This window comes from Mytilus galloprovincialis, chromosome 5, assembly GCF_965363235.1.
Source record: "Mytilus galloprovincialis chromosome 5, xbMytGall1.hap1.1, whole genome shotgun sequence".
Lineage (NCBI taxonomy): Eukaryota > Metazoa > Mollusca > Bivalvia > Mytilida > Mytilidae > Mytilus > Mytilus galloprovincialis.
In genome coordinates, this window is record NC_134842.1 from 19,118,526 (window position 1) to 19,139,850 (window position 21,325).

The following is a 21,325-nucleotide window of genomic DNA, read 5'->3' on the forward strand; positions in this document are numbered from 1 at the left end:
GTCATTGGAGAAATAAAATAAGTATGAGAAAAAAAAATTGTATAAAAAAAAAAAATTGAATCATAATTTCCTGTCGATATACACATCTACATAGTATGTCCTTATTATCTGAAAAGGTTTCATGAAATTCTGTTGTGTGGTTTGAGAGGAGTTGCGATGACAAAAGGTTGCAGTAGTATATTGGGCAAATAAGTTCAAAGGGGCGTAACTCCTGGGAAAAAAATTGAACCGTAATTTCCTGTTGATATGCACATCTAAGTAGTATGTCCTTATTATCTGAAAAGGTTTCATGAAATTCTGTTGTGCGGTTTCAGAGGAGTTGAGATGACAAACTGTTGCAGTAGTACATTAAAGTAAATAAGTTCAAAGGGGCGTAACTCCTGGGAAAAAAAATCAATCGTAATTTCCTGCCGATATGCACATCTACGTAGTATGTCCTTATTATCTGAAAGGTTTCATGAAATTCTGTTGTGTGGTTTGAGAGGAGTTGCGATGACAAAAGCTTGCAGTAGTATATTGATCAAATAATTTCAAAGGGGCTTAACTCCTGGAAAAAAAATTGAATCGTAATTTCCTGTCGATATGCACATCTACGTAGTATGTCCTCATTATCTACAAAGTTTCATGAAATTTTGTTGTGTGGTTTCAGAGGAGTTGAGATGACAAACTGTTGCAGTAGTACATTAAAGTAAATAAGTTCAAAGGGGCGTAACTCCTGGAAAAAAAAATGAATCGTAATTTCCTGTCGATATGCACAACTACATAGTATGTCCTTATTATCTAAAAAGGTTTCGTGAAATTCTGTTGTGTGGTTTGAGAGGAGTTGCGATGACAAACTGTTGCAGTGGTACATTAAAGTAAATAAGTTCAAAGGGGCATAACTCCTAGAAAAAAAATTGAATCGCAATTTCCCGTCGATATGCACAACTACATAGTATGTCCTTATTATCTGAAAAGGTTTCATGAAATTCTGTTGTGTGGTTTGAGAGGAGTTGCGATGACAAAAGCTTGCAGTAGTATATTGATCAAATAATTTCAAAGGGGCGTAACTCCTAGAAAAAAAATTGTATCGTAATTTACTGTCGATATGCACATCTACGTAGTATGTCCTTATTATCTACAAGGTTCATGAAATTTTGTTGTGCGGTTTCAGAGGAGTTGAGATGACAAACTGTTGCAGTAGTACATTAAAGTAAATAAGTTCAAAGGGGCGTAACTCCTGGGAAAAAAAATGAATCCTAATTTCCTGTCGATATGCACAACTACATAGTATGTCCTTATTATCTAAAAAGGTAACGTGAAATTCTGTTGTGTGGTTTGAGAGGAGTTGCGATGACAAGAAACAGGACTGACTGATGGACGGACGGACGGGTCAAAAACATTATACCCTCCGCAACTTCGTTGCGTGGGGTATAATAAACTTTATACATACTCTGTTGGATACGGTGGTTCTGGAAAGTTTGTAGATTTACATTCATAAGCTGCTAATGTTACTGCTGAAATATGTGGTCCCTGAAATAATACAAATTAAAGAACCTTAGTGAGCACGCTCACATACCCCAAGTCCCCACATTGTCATTGGAGAAATTAAATAAGTACAAGAAAAACCAGGTGCTCCGCAGGGCGCAGCTTTATACGACCGCAGAGGTCGAACCCTGAAAAGTTGGGGCAAGTATTTACAAAACATTCAAGCGTGATACAGCTCTGAATTTGGATTGTGATCAAATTTTTGACATTACATGGGTTTTTTTTTACACAAAACAAATGTCAAGATTTTACAAATCAATTAAAGATTTCTTCTATAAACTTTTTAAATCTAAAATTAAATAGTTGACACAGCATAGGTTTCTGACACATAATGAACTTAAAAGTTTTTTTTTGCCTTTGAGCAATTCACTATGCTGTTGAATATTAATCCTCTCAAAAAAATGTTTGAAGAAATTTTCTTTTTATTTATGAAATCTGAAATGAAAAAAATTTAAACCCCCCCCCCCTTTTTTTCACATCCCCGTTTCCCTTTTTCCAAAACTGATATCAATTCAAATTTCTAATAGAGTTTGCAACAATAACTACTCTTTTAAATACATCATAAAATATTAAAATGTAAAATAAAGTGCTTGTTATCACTGAATGGTAAAGATTGGTTGGTAGTAAAAGTGAATATACATTGTTTATTGTATAAAACAATAAAAAAAATACATCATAAAATATCAAAATGTAAAAAAAGTGCTTGTTATCACTGAATGGTAAAGATTGTTTTAATTTATCAGGTGGTAGTAAAAGTGAATATACATTGTATATTGTATAAAACAATGATTTAAGTTGATTCAACTACTATTCTGGACAAAGAAAGATAACTCCAATTAAAAAATTTCTTGCTATTGCACAATATTGTGCAATTAGATATTTCTTGCTATTGCGCAATACTGTGCAATTGAAAATACTTGCTTGCACAATACTGTGCAATTGAAGATTTCTTGCTATTGCGCAATACTGTGCAATGGAAAATTTCTTGCTATTGCCGAATACTGTGCAATTGAAGATTTCTTGCAATTGCTCAATACTGTGCAATTGAAAATTTCTTGCTATTGCACAATACTTAATATAATAATTTTGGATCCTGATTTGGACCAACTTGAAAACTGGGACCATAATAAAAAATCAAAGTACATGTTTAGATTCAGCATATCAAAGAAGCCCAAGAATTAAATTTTTGATAAAATCAAACTTAGTTTAATTTTGGACCCTTTGGACTTTAATGTAGACCAATTTGAAAACGGGACCAAAAATTAAGAATCTACATACACAGTTAGATTTGGCATATCAAAGAACCCCAATTATTCAATTTTTGATGAAATCAAACAAAGTTTAATTCTGGACCCCGATTTGGACCAACTTGAAAACTGGGCCAATAATTAAAAATCTAAGTACATTTTTAGATTCAGTATATCAAAGAACCCCAAGGATTCAATTTTTGTTAAAATCAAACTAAGTTTCATTTTGGACCCTTTGGACCTTAATGTAGACCACTTTGAAAACGGGACCAAAAATTAAGAATCTACATTCACAGTTAGATTCAGCATATCAAAGAACCCCAATTATTCAATTTTTGATTAAATCAAACAAAGTTTAATGTTGAACCCTTTGGGCCCCTTATTCCTAAACTGTTGGGACCAAAACTCCCAAAATCAATCCCAACCTTCCTTTTATGGTTATAAACCTTGTGTTTAAATTTCATAGATTTCTATTTACTTATACTAAAGTTATGGTGCGAAAACCAAAAATAATGCTTATTTGGGCCCCTTTTTGGCCCCTTATTCCTAAACTGTTTGGACCTCAACTCCCAAAATCAATCCCAATCTTCCTTTTGTGGTCATAGACCTTGTGTTTAAATTTCATTGATTTCTATTTACTTATACTAAAGTTATTGTGCGAAAACCAAGAATAATGCTTATTTTGGCCCTTTTTTGGCCCCTAATTCTTAAACTGTTGGAACCAAAACTCCCAAAATCAATCCCAACCTTTCTTTTGTGGTCATAAACCTTGTGTCAAAATTTCATAGATTTCTATTTACCTAAACTAAAGTTATAGTGCGAAAACCAAGAAAATGCTTATTTGGGCCCTTTTTGGCCCCTAATTCCTAAACTGTTGGGACCAAAACTCCCAAAATCAATCCCAACCTTCCTTTTGTGGTCATAAACCTTGTGTTAAAATTTCATAGATTTCTATTCACTTTTACTAAAGTAAGAGTGCGAAAACTAAAAGTATTCGGACGACGACGCCAACGTGATAGCAATATACGACGAAAAAAATTTCGTCTTGGTACCTGTTTTGACGCGGACCAGAAATGACGCACCAATTTAGTTTTGGGTTTTATATTTCTAAACAAAAGCTGTGACGTCATCGATAATTACTATTCATAACATGATGGTGAAGGTCATATGACTACAACATAGATGCCTCAAACTCTGTCCAGAAATGTTATTATTGCTTGAATTAGTAAAGATAATGCAATTTCCGCCATTTTATTAAGGTCAAAAACAGTCTACCCTTCCCAGAATGATTATCAGTCCTAAATCCACTTTGGCCGGCAAAAGTATGTAAGCACATGCTGCCCCAGTTTGTGTTTTTCAAATCATATGACTGTCATGTGACATGGTTTTACATTTAAGCGGGAATCACTGTAGAACAAATGATCGTCGCTTATATTATTTTCTATTGTTTATCGATTTTTTTCATTCATTGTACGAAGTATACATTGATAAATGTTTTAATGTCAATGTTGTTTTATGAATGCAATTACTTCTTATTTTCAAGTATATGGAATATATATGTCATTTTGATAAATTTTGAACAATTTTATATAAAATTTGAAATAAAATATAGGTTACAATTAAATTAATGAAAAAAATTGTGTTGCTATCAACGTGATCATAAAAGTGACTGTAAATGTCAAAATTTGTTATTAAAATTAAATATGTTGAATAGTGTTAACTTTAAATTATCCGGATTGAAGCAATTTTTCGAACATCAGGTACACTGCAAGTGGTTTTTACTGGTTTGTTTATAGTGCGTCATTACTGGTACCCATCATAAGTTGACAGTCCGTTTGTAATGTTAGCAAACATGATTTTTATTGCTTTTACTGTTTCAAAAATCAACTGTTTAATGATTGAAATACATTAACAAGTGATCAATCTTTCATTCTATTCCGGGTTTCTTTTTCTTTTAAATGGTAGATTAAATGCAGAGACAAACACAACGTTAGGTGCTTCATTACTGGTTCCTCGGGGATATAAAAATGTAATATTTAAAAACTAAATAAAAAAATTGTATAAATTAAAAACAAAGAAAAATTGTAAAAATTGAAAATATGAAAATATATGACCAAAAACAACTTTGAATAAGAAATATTTTGTTAATTTATATTTTGACAAAAATTATCAACATAAATTTATTAAAAAACATTTACCAGGCATGCGCCGGAAAGTAAACATCAGTACGTTGAGAAGAGAAGAAATCCAACCCCCATAATAGATCATGAATTTATACATTTTTAGAATTATTTATATTTATTTTATCAAATATTATAGGATGCCGAATTGACTTTAAATAGGTGCTGATTTGACTAGTTCCGATTTAACAAGGTGCCGATTTGAACAGGTGCCGATTTGAACAGGTGCCGATTTGACTTGAAGTTGTACCCATTATAAATTGCCTTCCGACAGAATTTCGGCTGTAAAATCTCGTCTCTGTCCACATTTCAGTCCTAACCTTTTGAAATGTGATGTAACATCCCCCTGGCAATCAAATAACTCTACTAAATGTGTGCCATGAAGATGTAAACATAAAACATAAATTGATAATGTTACAGACAGCATCCATGTTGTATACAGCGCCATCTATAAATAGTTCTAAAGGGAGATAAGGTAAACTTCTTCTTCTTCTTCCAAATTTTCACATCCTTTGTAGGACAACCACACCGTTACGGCGTGTAGAACAAAACCCACCACCATGAATGTAGGAATATAATATGTACACTATATATTGAATAATGATATCCTCCACTAATATATACAGGATCACTTCATGTTGCACAGAACGGGCAGATTTAATACTGCTGTTCCTCAATCCCAATCTTAACCAGCGCATACCAAATTTAAAGCACAGAGAACTTGAGAAAATACGTCGAGGAAAACGCACCAGAGAGGAAAACTGCACATTGGGACAATTCGTGCCAACAGGCCATAAGATTGAGGATTGAGGACGTATAGAAGAGGGACGAAAGATACCAAAGGGACAGTCTAACTCATAAATCTAAAACAAACTGACAACGCCATGGCTAAAAATGAAAAATACTAACAGACAAACAAAAGTATACATGACACAACATAGAAAACTAAAGAAAAAACAACACGAACCCCACCAAAAACTAGGGGTGATCTCAGGTGCTCCGGAAGGGTAAGCAGATCCTGCTCCACATTTGGCACCCGTCGTGTTGCGTATGAGATAACAAATCCAGTAAATAGTCTAATTCGGTAGGTCACATAGCTTGTAGTATGCATTCTTAGTTGCGTTAAAAATTGTTAGGCTAGTTACCGGACATATATACAGGGGGGGATTACAGTGGCGGATCCAGAACTTTTCATAAGGGGGCCCGTTGACTGACCTAAGGGGGGCTCCAGTCATGCGTCAGTGATTCCTTATATAAGCAACCAATTTTTCCCACACAAAAGGCGGGCGGGCCCCCAGGCCCCCCTGGATCCGCCTATGGGTTATATATGTTTACGTAGTAAAATAGTAAAAGATAAATGTTGTAAAATACATTACTTCACTCACATTCACACGGGTAAAAAGAATAACAAGCTTGCAGCATTTAAATCTAAAAATAGTTCGCTTTTCACAATATAGACTAAGGATCTAAAAGCTAAAACACTTTGTCTTCTTTTCATCAGAGACTCTGTTTTCATTAACTAAAATCGAATAAAACGTTCATAGTGTCTACATACTTAATCCACGCATAGAATTTGTCGTTTTACATCATAACATCTAATAAAAAGGTTTTTAAGATTTCATCGTATCTATATATTAGCACTTTGTGTGACGTTTACGATCTAGGCACGCACTGTATATGTAAAGCCAATTGTCATGTTTTTATTTACTTAGATCTAAAACTTAAAAACTTGTCTTCGTCTCAACTCGGCCGATTCCGTACCCTCATCTAGGAAGGAGCTAGAGTATCGGATTCTACCGAGGATTGTCGAATGCAAACCACCCTTCAGCTAATCAGAAAATGTTTCACGACTATTTTTCTGACTTACAGTGTTTTTTTTTTTTTTTTTTTTTTTTATAACCTTCTTCAGTTCAAATAATGATAACCTAGAATTTATTGTCGTTCTTTGCAAATCAAAGAACTGTGTTTTGTTTTTTTACAATTTTGGTATGGATACATACAGGATCATAAAGGAGGGGGAATAGGACCTTTATCGGGACTCCGGGATCGGGTGTTTTTAAACTCGAGATTTCGGGATTGACCCTTTCGGGATCCGGGAATCCTTTTTTTCGGATTTCGGGATGTCGGGATTTGCTTTATTTAAATTCGGGACCTCGGGATTTTTTTCAAGTCCGGGATTTCGGGATCAAGACCCCTCCTATCCCCCCTCATAAAGGGAAACTGATAATTTTTTGTATGATATGTGCTCATGTTTTTCAGCGATGATCCTTTTGTGCTGGGTTTTATACTGAATAAAATTAGTTAGTTAGTTTCTATACTTTTTTTTATTAAATGGCTATCCGCAATATGTTGAATAAGATCATTTAGTCTGAGTTGTTTGATTGAGTATCGAGAAAGAAAAAAAAATCTGATGTATGCAGCATAAACACGAAAATTTTGATAACTACATAGCAGAGGCAGGACTTTTTCGGGACGTCGGGATCGGGTGTTTTTAAGCTCGGGCCTGATTTCGGGATTGACCCTTTCGGGATCCAAGATTTATTTTTTCTAATTTCGGGATGTCGGGAATTAAATTTCTTTAAATTCGGGACCTCGATTATTTAGATATAGAGGTTGTTTTTTTTTTTTTTTTTTTTTTTTTTTTTTTATTATTATTAAAGACAGTTTTTGTACTAGTGTAAATTGATATCATTTACCTGAATGGTCTCAAATATTAGATAGTATCAGACAGTAGAGAAACAACAGTCATATCACATCCCATATATATGATAATAAGAGATGTTTCTGGAATTACGTATATCAAAATATTTAAGTTTAGTGCTTTTCGGTAAAATCCTATTTAATTATTACAGAAATGCAATCTAAAACAAAAACCAAAGGCATCTTTTTAAATAACAAGATACCCAAGTCGGAAGAATTAATATTTTAATTAATGATTAAAAAAAGGAAGCTGAAAGTATCTATTTAAGGTCTTTCATAACAGCGGTATTTGTTAAAGGGACTGAAACGATTAGACGCGTGCTCAAAATCAGCATGCATGATGAGTTGGTTACCGTTATGTGGTTAAAAGCTTGATAAGTGAAATGACAACTTTATTGCACCTACGCCTACGCAGGTCAATTCAGTTCAATGATGCACCGTCTAATAGTTCTCGCACTTATATCATTAGCAACGCCAAAGTAAATACATCAATTGAGTGAAACATTTATATGCAACAGTTTTATCAAACGGTGCGAAAAGATGCAATTTAGTATTATGATTTGTATTTTTATATGTTGAATTTATATGTTGTAGTTTTAGACAAAACCGATTAATAATCTGATTGAAAAATATACCATTTACCTGAATGGTCTCAAATATTAGATAGTATCAGATAGTAGAGAAACAACAGTCATATCACATCCCATATATATGATAATAAGAGATGTTTCTGGAATTACGTATATCAAAATATTTAAGTTTAGTGCTTTTCGGTAAAATCCTATTTATTACAGAAATGCAATCTAAAACAAAGACCAAAGGGATCTTTTTAAATAACAAGATACCCAAGTCGGAAGAATTAATATTTTAATTAATGATTAAAAAAAGGAAGCTGAAAGTATCTATTAAAGGTCTTTCATAACAGCGGTATTTGTTAAAGGGACTGAAACGATTAGACGCGTGCTCAAAATCAGCATGCATGATGAGTTGGTTACCGTTATGTGGTTAAAAGCTTGATAAGTGAAATGACAACTTTATTGCACCTACGCCTACGCAGGTCAATTCAGTTCACATGGTTCAATGATGCACCGTCTAAAAGTTCTCGCCCTTATATCATTAGCAACGCCAAAGTAAATACATCAATTGAGTGAAACATTTATATGCAACAGTTTTATCAAAAGGCGCGAAAAGATGTAATTTAGTATTATGATTTGTATTTTTTTTAAACTTTACATCAGTAGGATACAGTCCTGCATGATCTAAGCCGTGGATATTTTTTTCTCAGTTATAAAAAGGCAAAATAAAGCTAGTAATCTGTTATGGCATGCAGATAATAACATGCTAAAACAACAAGTTCTAAGGTTTTGGGATTTTCTAATAACCACTCAAAGATAGAAAAATATAGTACATGTTCTAGAAATGGGACAACTTTGACAGATTATCTATACACATACATTTAATGCATTAAAAAGAATGAAGGAAATTGAAATGAAACTTCAGTTTTACATATAATATTAGGTTTACATCCTTTAAATAATCTAACCATACTCAGTGGCGGATCCAGGGGGGGGGGGGTTCCGGGGGTGCGCACCCCCCCCCCTTTATTTTTGCCGATCAATGCATTTGTATCGGGACATATGTTTTGCACCCCTTTGCACCCCCCTTTGCCCTGGGTTAGCCCCCCACCCTTTCGAAAATTCCTGCATCCGCCCCTGCATACTCATTTTTTCTAATAACCTATAATGAGACTTAATTAATTAATTAACTTAATTAATTTTTGTTGTTTTGTTTTTTTCAATGTAATAATGTCAAACTGTAACCAACACAAGAATGACGTTAAGATTTATACCGAAGACATGAATTTGGATGGTTTCGTTTTCCTGCGTTATGATATAATAGACCAAACATCAAAAACAATGTATGGATATAAGTTGTTTGCTTCACGTCCAATGGACAATATTTCATGATATTCAGGACGATACTAATTAACAAAAACACTCAGTTGTATTAGCATTAGCAAAACTCATATCCGTGATTCAAGATTCAAGATTCAAAGTTTTATTTAGAGTCGATATTCAATAAACTACATAACACAAGCTCTAGACTTAATAACAAAATACAATACACACATACACAATACAATACACACATACAAAAGTCATGAAAAACAACACAATTTTAAACATATAATGCATAGTAAGATACCATAAATGACATATATAAGTTAAAAGCATATAGTACACTTAAAACATAGCACAAGTTAATAATAAGATTGCACAAATCATATAGTCACACAAAAAATAAAAGCAAAATAAAACAGGCATAAACACTATATGCATGCACTCCACTGGCATGAGCTATATTATGAATATTATATGAATGCATGGTCGACTTTGAAACTTTTGCTTATATATTATATATACTTTCTATGTTGAAGTTTGTGATGGAATGTCTGTCAATCAAAGATGGACCCATATAAAGCTGCTCAGTCTTAATATTTGGTATGCAGGTGTAATAATATTAGAACATCTCATTTCTTTGCCGCATAGTACATGGCCCAGCAGGGGCGGATCCAACCATTTTAAAAAGGGGGGGGTTCCTAACCCAGGACAAAGGGGGGGTTCCTAACCCAGGACAAAGGGGGGGGGATCCTAACCCAGGACAAAAGGGGGGGTTCCAATTACATGTCCCCATTCAAATGCATTGATCGTCCAAAAAAAGGGGGGTTCCAACCCCCGGAACCCCCCTCTGGATCCGCGCCTGCCCAGTCGCCACAGTCCGCATAATGGACTGTTCACCGACTGGAACTTTTCTTCTATGGTACTGGCACGATTTAATTTATGATTATCATGATTATAGGTCCCTTATATTAATGATATATGGTAAGCAATTGGATTAACATCGACATATCTCAATTCACTGAGATAATTTTACTCTACAATCAATGAAGTTTTTCACCAGTTATTTAATCGTGTAATCTTTCGGGGTTTCCCTTACAAAAAATGCTTAACTAGTATTTATATATATAAATATAGGAAGATTTGGTATGATTGCCAATGAGACAAATCTCCACATGGTCAGAGAACAAATGCACAAGAATTATACAACTATTAGTTAACGTACGGTCTTCAAAAATGAGCAAAACCCAAACCACATATAGCAAGCTATGAAAGGCCTCAAATGACAAATATAAAACAACTAACGGCCTGACTTATGTACAACAACAGCGGAAAAATATTATGATATATAGCAATAAATGCAAACATACAGATTTATACAGGCTACTAACTTGCTACATGCACATTTAGAATGACGCGGATTTAAACTAGTTTGCGGCCTCAAGAACTCCCTGATAACCTGGGACAGTGCATGGTGAACTAGTACATAGAACATAAGAACAAACTATAAAAAAAAATCATTGAAAAGGGCTTAACTCATCAGATTGATCGAAAGCACAAAACAACTAACAGAACACATCCTGGACGTGCCAGGGATTTATTCAACCCCACAACAACAACAGACACATAACGTTACTCGCAGTTACTAACAGTTAGTTCAAAGTCAATAACAAATAATTAAAAAAATATCTAATACAGATCTTATCAAAACGGGAAGCTCCCTTTCTGAATTGTATAGAAAATAGGTTAAAGGTTCCCCATATTAAGTTTTTTTCTGGTGCAATTGAATACCTATAAACTGGTATCAATATAAAAATGAATACATGGTATGATTGCCAATGAGACAACTCTCTACAAGAGACCAAATGACACAGAAATTTACAGATATACATTAGGTCGCCACGTGCGCACGGGCTTCAAGAATGAGTAAAACCCATACCGTATAGTCAACCACAAAAGGCTTCAAAATGACAAATGAAAAAAATGAAATATGTACTAAAACAATGAACGGAAAACAAATATGATATACAGCAACAAATGACAACCTCTGGTTTACAGGCTCCTAAGTAGGAACAGGCATATATATTTATATATATATACATAATGTGACAGGGTTAAATCATGTTAAAGGCGCCAAGCATTCATGACCTTGGAAAATGGTGTAACGATTGGAATATTCGATTAAAAAAAATAAAATATTAAAAATGAGCTTTCCAAAATTTTCTGTACTTGTAAAACGAAGATGTGGTACGATTACCGATGAGACAACTCTCCACAAGAGACAAAATGACACAGAAATTAACAGAACAGTATAATCAATGATCGAGATCTTCATTTGTACTTGTGAGAGAACGAAACGGATGCAATCAACTGAAAACCAAGATATCTTACCCTAATCAATTAATAAATCAATATGTCTACGACATCTTTAGAATTTCACTCATTTCAAGTGTTTATTTCATCGCATGTTATTTAAAGCAAATGTCTAAACTTCTTGAGATAGCGGATAACTGCAAGCTATTTTCTTCTAACTAGAGTATTAATATAGAAAATCATGTATGAGAAATCTGACAAGGACAGAACAGCCCATCTCCGAACCGTAACCACCAACAGAAGTTTTATCTTTAAAGACATTTATGAAGCAACATAATAATGAGAAAATGTAGTAAAATTGCCAATGAAACAATTAGTACAGACGAGAGTCAGATTTTGAACTTTTGTTTAATTTTGTAGACTGGGTATCTCAAATCTTTTTATCTAAAAAAAAAACGAAATGCCTTTAGTGGGAACTCTCGAGCTGAAACCTACACTATTCAGGCTAGCTGGGACAATATACTTTGTCATTTAGTTTTGTCATTTTTGTGCATGGGATCGTTAAAGAGACTGTCAGTGGTTTAAAGCATTGCTTGTCAAAGACATAAAATTGAGAATGGAAATGGAGAATGTGTCAAAGCGACAACAACCCGACCATAGAGCGGACAACAGTCGAAGGCCACCAATGGGTCTTCAATGTAGCGAGAAACTTCCACACACGGAGGTGTCATTTAGCCGGTCCCTTAACAAGATGTATACTAGTTCAGTGATAATGGACGTCATACTAAAATCCGAATTATACACAAGAAACTAATACTAAAAATCATAAAAGACTAACAGAGGCCAGAGGTCCCTGACTTGGGACATGGGCAAATTGCGGCGGGGTTAAACATGTTTTTAGAGATCTCAACCCTCCAAACATGCTCCTTTTGAATAGCGACTGCTCTCTTTATTCTCAGAATTACTCTTTTCTATTGGAAATAGATATTCTACATTATTAGGTGTCGACTTTAAGTAAGGAATGTAACCTTATCCTTGGAAATGTTATATATCTTCTCATTACTTATTGTTTTCCCTTAAGGTAGCTGACACAATATTAAGATAGTTTTGCTTTAAAATTATCTATTCCACTAGTTGTTCAAAATTATTAGAGTTTGAGCTTTTTCATATCCAGCGGCACATATTACAGTGTAATCCGGATTCACTATTAAACGATTCGGGGAAATTTCTATTGTCAAATTTAATTTCAAATAATAATATTTATGTTTAACAAAACTATGATCTGTTTGTGAAACGTGAAGGATATATAATGATTGGTGTGTTCATTGTTGGTCTTTAACGCCACTTTTATCATTATTCGCTATTTCATGGCATGCAGAGAAAAACTGGGAAGCCTGGAGAGAGACACTGACCTTCGACATGGAATCTGTCCATCCTTGTCAACTACGAATGAAGTGAAACTAAGCACCAAGTGTTCAAACTCTGAAATAAGTAATGAAGCAGTATTTTTCGAATTCACTAATGAAAGAAAATTCAGTTATCGTTTTATTTGAATTTTTCAAATTGGAGAAACAAAGAGGTTTTAAAAACGAACTGAAGAATAAAAAGGTAGCAAAATGCTAAGTTCTTCAAAAATATTCTTTTATCGCTAAGAGGCTGGCTTGTCATGCAAGAAATTGCCTCCGTTGAAATTTCAAACATCCAATAGAGCAAATTACATCGATGATTAATATTGACCTTATGGTATGGGCACGGGACGTTTGCGCTTTTTTACCTGTAAAACGATAGGACATTTGCGCTTCAAATACTATGGACATTTGCGCTTTATGTTTTGATTCACCTGTATTAAATTGATTGGACATTTGCGCTTTTTACCTTTGTATAAGTGAACTTGGATGTTCCAAATTTGCAGACTATCTGCAAAAATTATGTGACAATTGAATCACGATTTACTTGACTCATCCTGCTATGTTTATCTTGTTGAAGAGTATCATTGAACAACACTCAGTGAATTACATTTAGATTCATTATATTGATGATCAGGCATTCCAGTCAAGAACTGAGAAAGAAAAACTTGATTTTTGTATTTGAAATGTGGACAAAATACCAGTCAGAATAGATAACAAGAGCTACTTATTTTGACTCTTTAGGCTTCAGATATTAAGCGAAACATGAACTGTGGTGATGACTGTTCGTGTTTTATGTGTTTTAAAATGTTAACTTTTAGCTGTATATAAACTTTTAAACATTTAAAAAAATATGACTTGTCGGTCCCAAGCCAGTATAAAAGAGGAAGGAAGTCATAAAAACAAATATTGCAAAAGCGCAAATGTCCTATGTAAAAAGCACAAATGTACATTTTTAAAAAGCGCAAATGTCCTATGATTTGAAGCGCAAATGTCCTATGATTTGAAGCGCAAGTGTCCAAAATTAAAAGCGCAAATGTCCTATGAAAAAGCGCAAACGTCCCGCGCCGTATGGTATATGGCCGTTTTCTAAGCGGTACGTACATGCAGGTCATACATTAAATTAATTTGTTTAGTAAAAACAAATCTTTAACTACTAATAGGTGCCGTAGGAGGTCCACAGAATTTTTAGCAAGGATTTCTTGGCTAGATCAGACAATTTAAGAACAGAAAGCATTGCACTGATGTATGTCCATTATTAATTTTTCAGTAGTCAAAATTCAATATTAAGTGATGTATATTGAATAATGATATATAGTTTGTATTTCTGTTTTCAAGATAAAAAGTGAAGGTTCAATGTATGGACAACCTGAAAACCAAGACATATATATGATTCGGCGCGGGACGTTTGCGCTTTTTCATAGGACATTTGCGCTTATTTTTTTGGACACTTGCGCTTCAAATCATAGGACATTTGCGCTTTTTAAAAAAGGACATTTGCGCTGTTAACATAGGACATTTGCCCTTTTGCAATATTTGATTTTTATGACTTTCATATCTTCCTCTTTAATACTGGCAGAATAATATTTTTTCTTTATGGTTAAAGGTTTAAAAAAATCATTTAATAGCACATTTCATAGCACATTCATTTCATAGCACATTGATATGTGTTTTTAAAAAAGTCTATATACACTGAGCTAAAGGTAAACATTCTAAAGACCTAAAAACACGTACAGTCATCACAGGTCAGTTTTCGCTTGATATATGAAGACCAAGGATTGGACAAATTTAGCTCTGTTTATCTGTCCAGACTGGCATTTCGCACACATTTCAAATATATATTCAATATTCTCTTTCCCAATTCTTGACAGGGGTGCCTGTTCATCAATATAACGAATCTAATGTGATTCACATACTGTTGTTCAATGATGCTCTTTAAAAAGATAAAAATATCAGGATGAGTCGAGTAGAACTGTTCATTATAATGTACAGGGAATTATTCTGGACCATTTGTCGTACTAATGCCAAATATAAGTTAAATTTATTTACGCAATAATTACTTCTCTTTAAAATTACAGATAGACGACAATAGGTGCAAAAGCGCAAATGTCCGGTCAATTTAATACTGGTGAATCAAAATTTAAAGCGCAAATGTCGTATCGTTTTACAGATGAAAAAGCGCAAACGTCCTGTGCCCATATGATTAAGGTTATTTTTATTTATGCATTTGCTGTTATTTATCCCCTGATTATAAAACATGTCGATTGAGCCACAATGATTACTACATTGGTTACGGAGGACCTAAATACCAAAAACACGCAAGACAAGGAAGAAATGCCCAATTTTGATTATAATGGAATGGATATTTTAAGTAATGGAATGGATATTTCAAGTAATGGAATGGATATTTTAAGTAATGGAATGGACTACAACGACCCTTCAGTCACTAATTACAGATATACTTTATACCTTATTCGAAAGTTTATTTATTGAGGAACAAAAGGTACATAGTTAATGTGTTCCACAACGCATATTAGAGGAGTAACAATACCTACATATCGAAATACGCGTGAACATTAAGAAATAGCTTATTTTAAATGATGAAATGAACTGCTGCGACATTTCATCCCTTAATTCAGGAAAACTTATGTACCATTTGAGAGTTCATTGCTGTCGCAATGACCATTAGAAGGATTACGGAGGATCTAAATGACAAAAATACGCGTGAACAGAAAGAATTTTGAAAGCTTATTTATAGAGGAACTAAAAGTATATAGCTAAAATGTAATGCGGGGAGTAACGAAAGACAAAAAAATCGAAATACATGTGAGCATTAAGAAATACAATTGTAGCTTATTTTAAATAATGAAATGGATGAATGCGCCCCATCAGCCAATAATTAAGGAAAACGTTGTAACCATTTGAAAGTTCATTGATAGAGAAACAAAAATGGTTTAGATTATAAATAATAGGTGCAGCAACGACCATTAAAGAGGTTGAGGACATAAATGCCAAGATAAAAGTGAAGATTTAAAAATAGCCAATTTTGAATGATGGAATGGATTGCTGTGACCCTTCAACCCCTAATTACAGATATACATAATACCTCATTAGAAAGCCTATTAATAACAGAACAAAATGTATGTAGTTAATATGTTCCGCAACGCATATTATAGGAGTAACGAAGGATCTTAATGTCAAAATATGCATAAACATTATGAAATATAGCTTTTTTAAAATGGACTGCTGCGACTCGTCAGTAACAATATCGTTATTTAGAGGCAGTAACTCAGGCCCTAATTAGCGAAAACTTTATAGACAAAGTGAAAGCTTATTGATAGAGAAACCACAATGACGTTTAATAGGGTTACAGGGGACCAAAATGCCAAAATACGCGTGAAAATAAAATAAAAATAGCCAATTTTAGATAATGGAATTGATTGCTTCGATAATTCAGATCCTAATTACAAATAAACAAATTACCTCATTCGAAAGCCTATTAAAAGAGGAACAAAAGGTATATAGTTAATATGTTCCACAACGCATATTGGAGGAGAAATGAAGTACCAAAAAATCGAAATACGGGTGAACATTATAAAATAGCTTATTTTGAATCATGAAATGAACTTCTGCAACCCATAAGCCCTATAATTAAGGAAAACTTTATACACCATTTGCAAGGTTATGAATAGAGGAACAAAATTTTTATTGATAATATGTGCCCCAATGACAATTAGAAGGGTTACGGAGGACCTAAATACCAAAATACGCGTGAAAATTAAGAAATAGACAATTTTGAAAATTGGAATGGATATTTTGAATAATGCAATGGCCTGCTGTGAACCTTCAGCCCCTAATTACATATGAACCTTATATCTCATTCGAAAGCCTATTAATAGAGGAACAAAAGATATATAGTCAATATGTTCTGCAATGCAAATCTGAGGAGTAACGAAGGACTTAAAAATCGAAATGGGGGTGGACATTATGGAAAAGCTTACTTTGAATAATGGAATGGACTGATGCGACCTATCAGCCCCTTATGAAGGACAACTTTATACACCACGTGAAAGCTCATTGATAGAGAAACAAAATTTATCAATAATACGTCCCTCAATGACCATAAAAGAGGTAACGGAGGACTTAAATGCGTGAAAAGAAAGAAATTGCCAATTTTGAATAATTGAATGAATATTTTGAAATAATGACATGAACTACTGTGACCCTTCAGCCCTATAATTACAGAAATAACTTCAAGCTCATTCGAAAGCTTAATCATAGAGGAACAAAAGGTATATAATATGTATATTGCTAATATGTTCCGCAACGCGGATGAGTAACGAAGTACCTAAAAATCGAAATACATGTGAACATTAAGAAGTACAAATGTAGCTTTTTTTAAATAATGAAATGGACTGCTGAGACTGTCGGCCCCTAATTAAGGAAAACGTTATAACCATTTGAAAGTTCATTGATCGAGAAACAAAATGGTTTAGGTTATAAATAATATGTGCCGCAATGACCATTAGAGAGCTCGAGATTACGGAGGACATAAATGTCAAAATAACCGTGAAGATTAAGAAATAGCCAATTTTGAATGATGCAAGGGATTGCTGCGACCCTTCAACCCATACTTACATATTTACATGATACCTCATTCGAAAGCCTATCAATAGAAGAACAAAATATATGTAGTTAGTATGTTCCGCAACGCATATTAGAGAAGAAACGGAGGATCTAACATGTCGAAAAATACATAATGCATATTATGTGTCATTTAAAACTCTTATGGACCGTTGTCTCATTAGAAATCATACCACATCTTCTTTTTTATATAAAAATTAAGACATAGTTCTTTTTAAGAAAAGAACGAATTGCTGTGACTCGTCAGTAATAAAACTTTATTTAGAGGCAGTAACTCAGTCCCTTAATAAGAAAAACTTTAAATACACCATGTGAAAGCTATTTATAGAAAACCAACAATTACGTTCAAGACGGTTACATAGGACCAAAATACCGAAATACGCGTAAAAATTAAGAAATAGCCAATTTTGAACAATGGAATGGATATTTTGAATAATGGATTAGATTGCTGCAACACTTCAGCCCCCAAATACAAATATACCTTTTACCTCATTCGAAAGCCTATTAAAAGATGATCAATAAATATGTTCCGCAACGCATATTAGAGGAGTAATGAAGTACCTAAAAATCGAAATACGGGTAAAAATTATAAAATAGCTTATTTTGAATCATGAAATGAACTTCATAATTATTTTTTTTTCTAAATGAAAACCAAATATTTGTTTAGCCCCAACATTCATTTTTTCAAGGGGGTATAGTTATATTTGCTCGGAACAAACATTTGTTTTCCAAATCGAAGGATAAAACGCCCTGGAACAAACTAACATATTCCCTTTTTTCAATATACATGGTTCCTTTTATAAATGAAAAGATGGTCGATGTTTAAAAATAGTTAAAAAAAGACTGTTGCAATTTAAAGTATCATATTAATAATTTTTTGATTCTTTTTTTATATCTAATCCTTTATCGGTGAAGCAAAATACTTTAGAATGATGTCGAGCACTGTCAGATTAATTATAAATTGCAGCGGAAACTAGAGGATGGAATGTGTACTTGTGGTAGAGATGATAAAACAACGACCTTCCCTGTATCAAATATCCGTGAGAAATGCGTAATCAGCATGTTATGTATAATAGCTTACAGTTATATTTCCCGCTTCATTCGCCCTATCATCATTTAACAATTTTGGACACTATCTAAATAAACATGTTAGTTGGGTTAACACATGCTGATTTATAATGTATAGCTTACAGTTACATTTCCCGCTCCTTCTTAGTCTCAAAACAAACCAAAGTGTTTGTACATGTATCTGAGTATTAATTTGGAGAACAATTTCGTTTTGGTGTTAAATATATGGTTTTAATAAAAGACTTTGAACTGGGAAATATCATTATATAGAAAGATCTTCTGATCTGCACAATTATAATATAATTAAAACAAATAGATGCATGCATTTCTTCTTTCTTTTAATATTTAGACATTTGTTTTAGGGTGACTTCTAACACACATGACCTTTTAGCATATTTATATCTCTTAGAGATCTGAATAATAGGTGGTGTGAGTATACATCGACGAGACAGCAATCTAACAACACAAAACTTTTGGGTTTTAACTATTTGTTTATTAACAAATGGTGTGATGAGTGAAAATGGTTTAAACTTGGACTATGGATTTTATATAACTACTTACTGTAGATTCAGAAATCATTGCGTGCATTTATTATTGCGATTTTGTCATTTTAGACTTAAATGCGATTTTTAACTTTTACGAATCTTATTATTGCGTTTACAACTCTGTCGCAATTTTCGCAATAATTAAAAACCTCGCAATAATTTAAGAATTTACAGTAATATACCTGGCAGTCTTTAAAGAAATAAAGTAAAATACCACATATATAAGATCTTTAAACTTCATTATTTGCATTTGAAAAACTCAACTCTGTGTGTGTTTACGGCGCTTCACTATATATATATATATCTCTCGATAAGAGTGGGGGCCCGGGCCTGAAAAACCCTTCAAATCCGTGAAAATTAAGAAATAGCCAATTTTGAATAATGAAATGGATATTTTGAATAATAAAATGGACTGCTGTGACCCTTTAGTCTCTAATTATTAATATACCTTATACCTCATTCGAAAGCTTATTAAGAGAGGAACTAAAGTTATCAAGTCAATTTGATCCGCAACGCATATTAAGGGATGACATAGGAACTAAACATCGAAATACGCTTGAACATTAAGAAATAGTTATTTTGAATAAAGGAATGGACTGCTGCAAGCCTTTAGTCCCTAATCAAGGCAAAATTAATACACGACGTTAAAGCTTATTGATAGAGGAATAAATTCATAAAATTTAGAAAGGAAATGGGGAATGTGTCAAAGCGACAACAACCCGACCATAGAGCAGACAACAGCCGAAGTCCACCAATGAATCTTCAATGTAGCGAGAAACTCCCGTACCCGTAGGCGTCCTTCAGCTGGCCCCTTAAAAATATGTATACTAGTACAGTGATAATGGACGTCAAACTAAACTCCGAATTATACACAAGAAACTAAAATTAAAAAGCATATACAAGACTAATAAAGGCCAGATACTCCTGACTTGAGACAGGCGCAAAATTGATGCGGGATTAAACATGTTTGTGAGATCTCAACCCTCCCCCTATACCTCTAGCCAATGTAAAAAAGTTAACGCATAACAATACGCACATTAAAATTCAGTTCAAGAGAAGTCCGAGTCCAATGTCAGAACATGAAACAAAAGAAAATAGATAAAATGACAATTATGATACATAAATAACAGCAGACTACTAGCAGTTAACTGTCATGCCAGCTCCGGACCTCAATCAAACTGATTAAAAGATTATGTTTTCATCATATGAATATCAGGCATTAATGATATGTGCCGTAATGACCATTAGAGGGGTTACGGAGGACCTAATGTCCAAAATACGCGTGAAAATTAAGAAATAGCCAATCTTGAATAATGAAATGGATATTTTGAAAAATGGAATGGACTGGTGCGACCCTTTAATCCCTAATTATAGATATACATTATACTTCATTCAAAAGCTTATGAAGAGATGAACAAAAGGTATATAGTCGATATTTTCAGCAACGCATATTAGAGGAGTAACGAAGGGACTAAACATCGGAATACGCTTGAACATTAAGAAATAGCTTATTTTGAATAACGGAATGGACTGCTGCAAGCCGTTAGCCCCTTTTCAAGGAAAAATTAATACAACAAATTAAAGCTTATTGATAGAGGAATAAAATGAGTATTAATGATATATGCCGTAATGACCATTAGAGGAGTTACGGAGGACCTAATGTCCAAAATACGCGTGCAAATTAGGAAATAGCCAATCTTGAATTATGAAATGGATATTTTGAATAATGGAATGGACTTTACGAGACTTTAGTCCCTAATCATAAATATACATTATACTACATTCGAAAGCTTATTT

At 33.5% G+C, this 21,325-nt stretch overlaps 1 protein-coding gene across 1 annotated transcript in view; it reads right to left on the bottom strand.

Moving 5' to 3' along the window:
* LOC143075322 (vacuole membrane protein 1-like) overlaps positions 1-5,391 on the bottom strand; it is a 162,074-nt gene extending 156,683 nt beyond the window's left edge. Inside the window, exons 1-2 of the mRNA XM_076250709.1 lie at positions 5,275-5,391; positions 1,433-1,512 (exon numbers count right to left, since the gene is read on the bottom strand). The gene's annotated coding sequence lies outside the window, so the exon portion shown is untranslated. The remainder of the gene's footprint in view (positions 1-1,432; positions 1,513-5,274) is intronic.
* Positions 5,392-21,325: the final 15,934 nt, after the last annotated feature.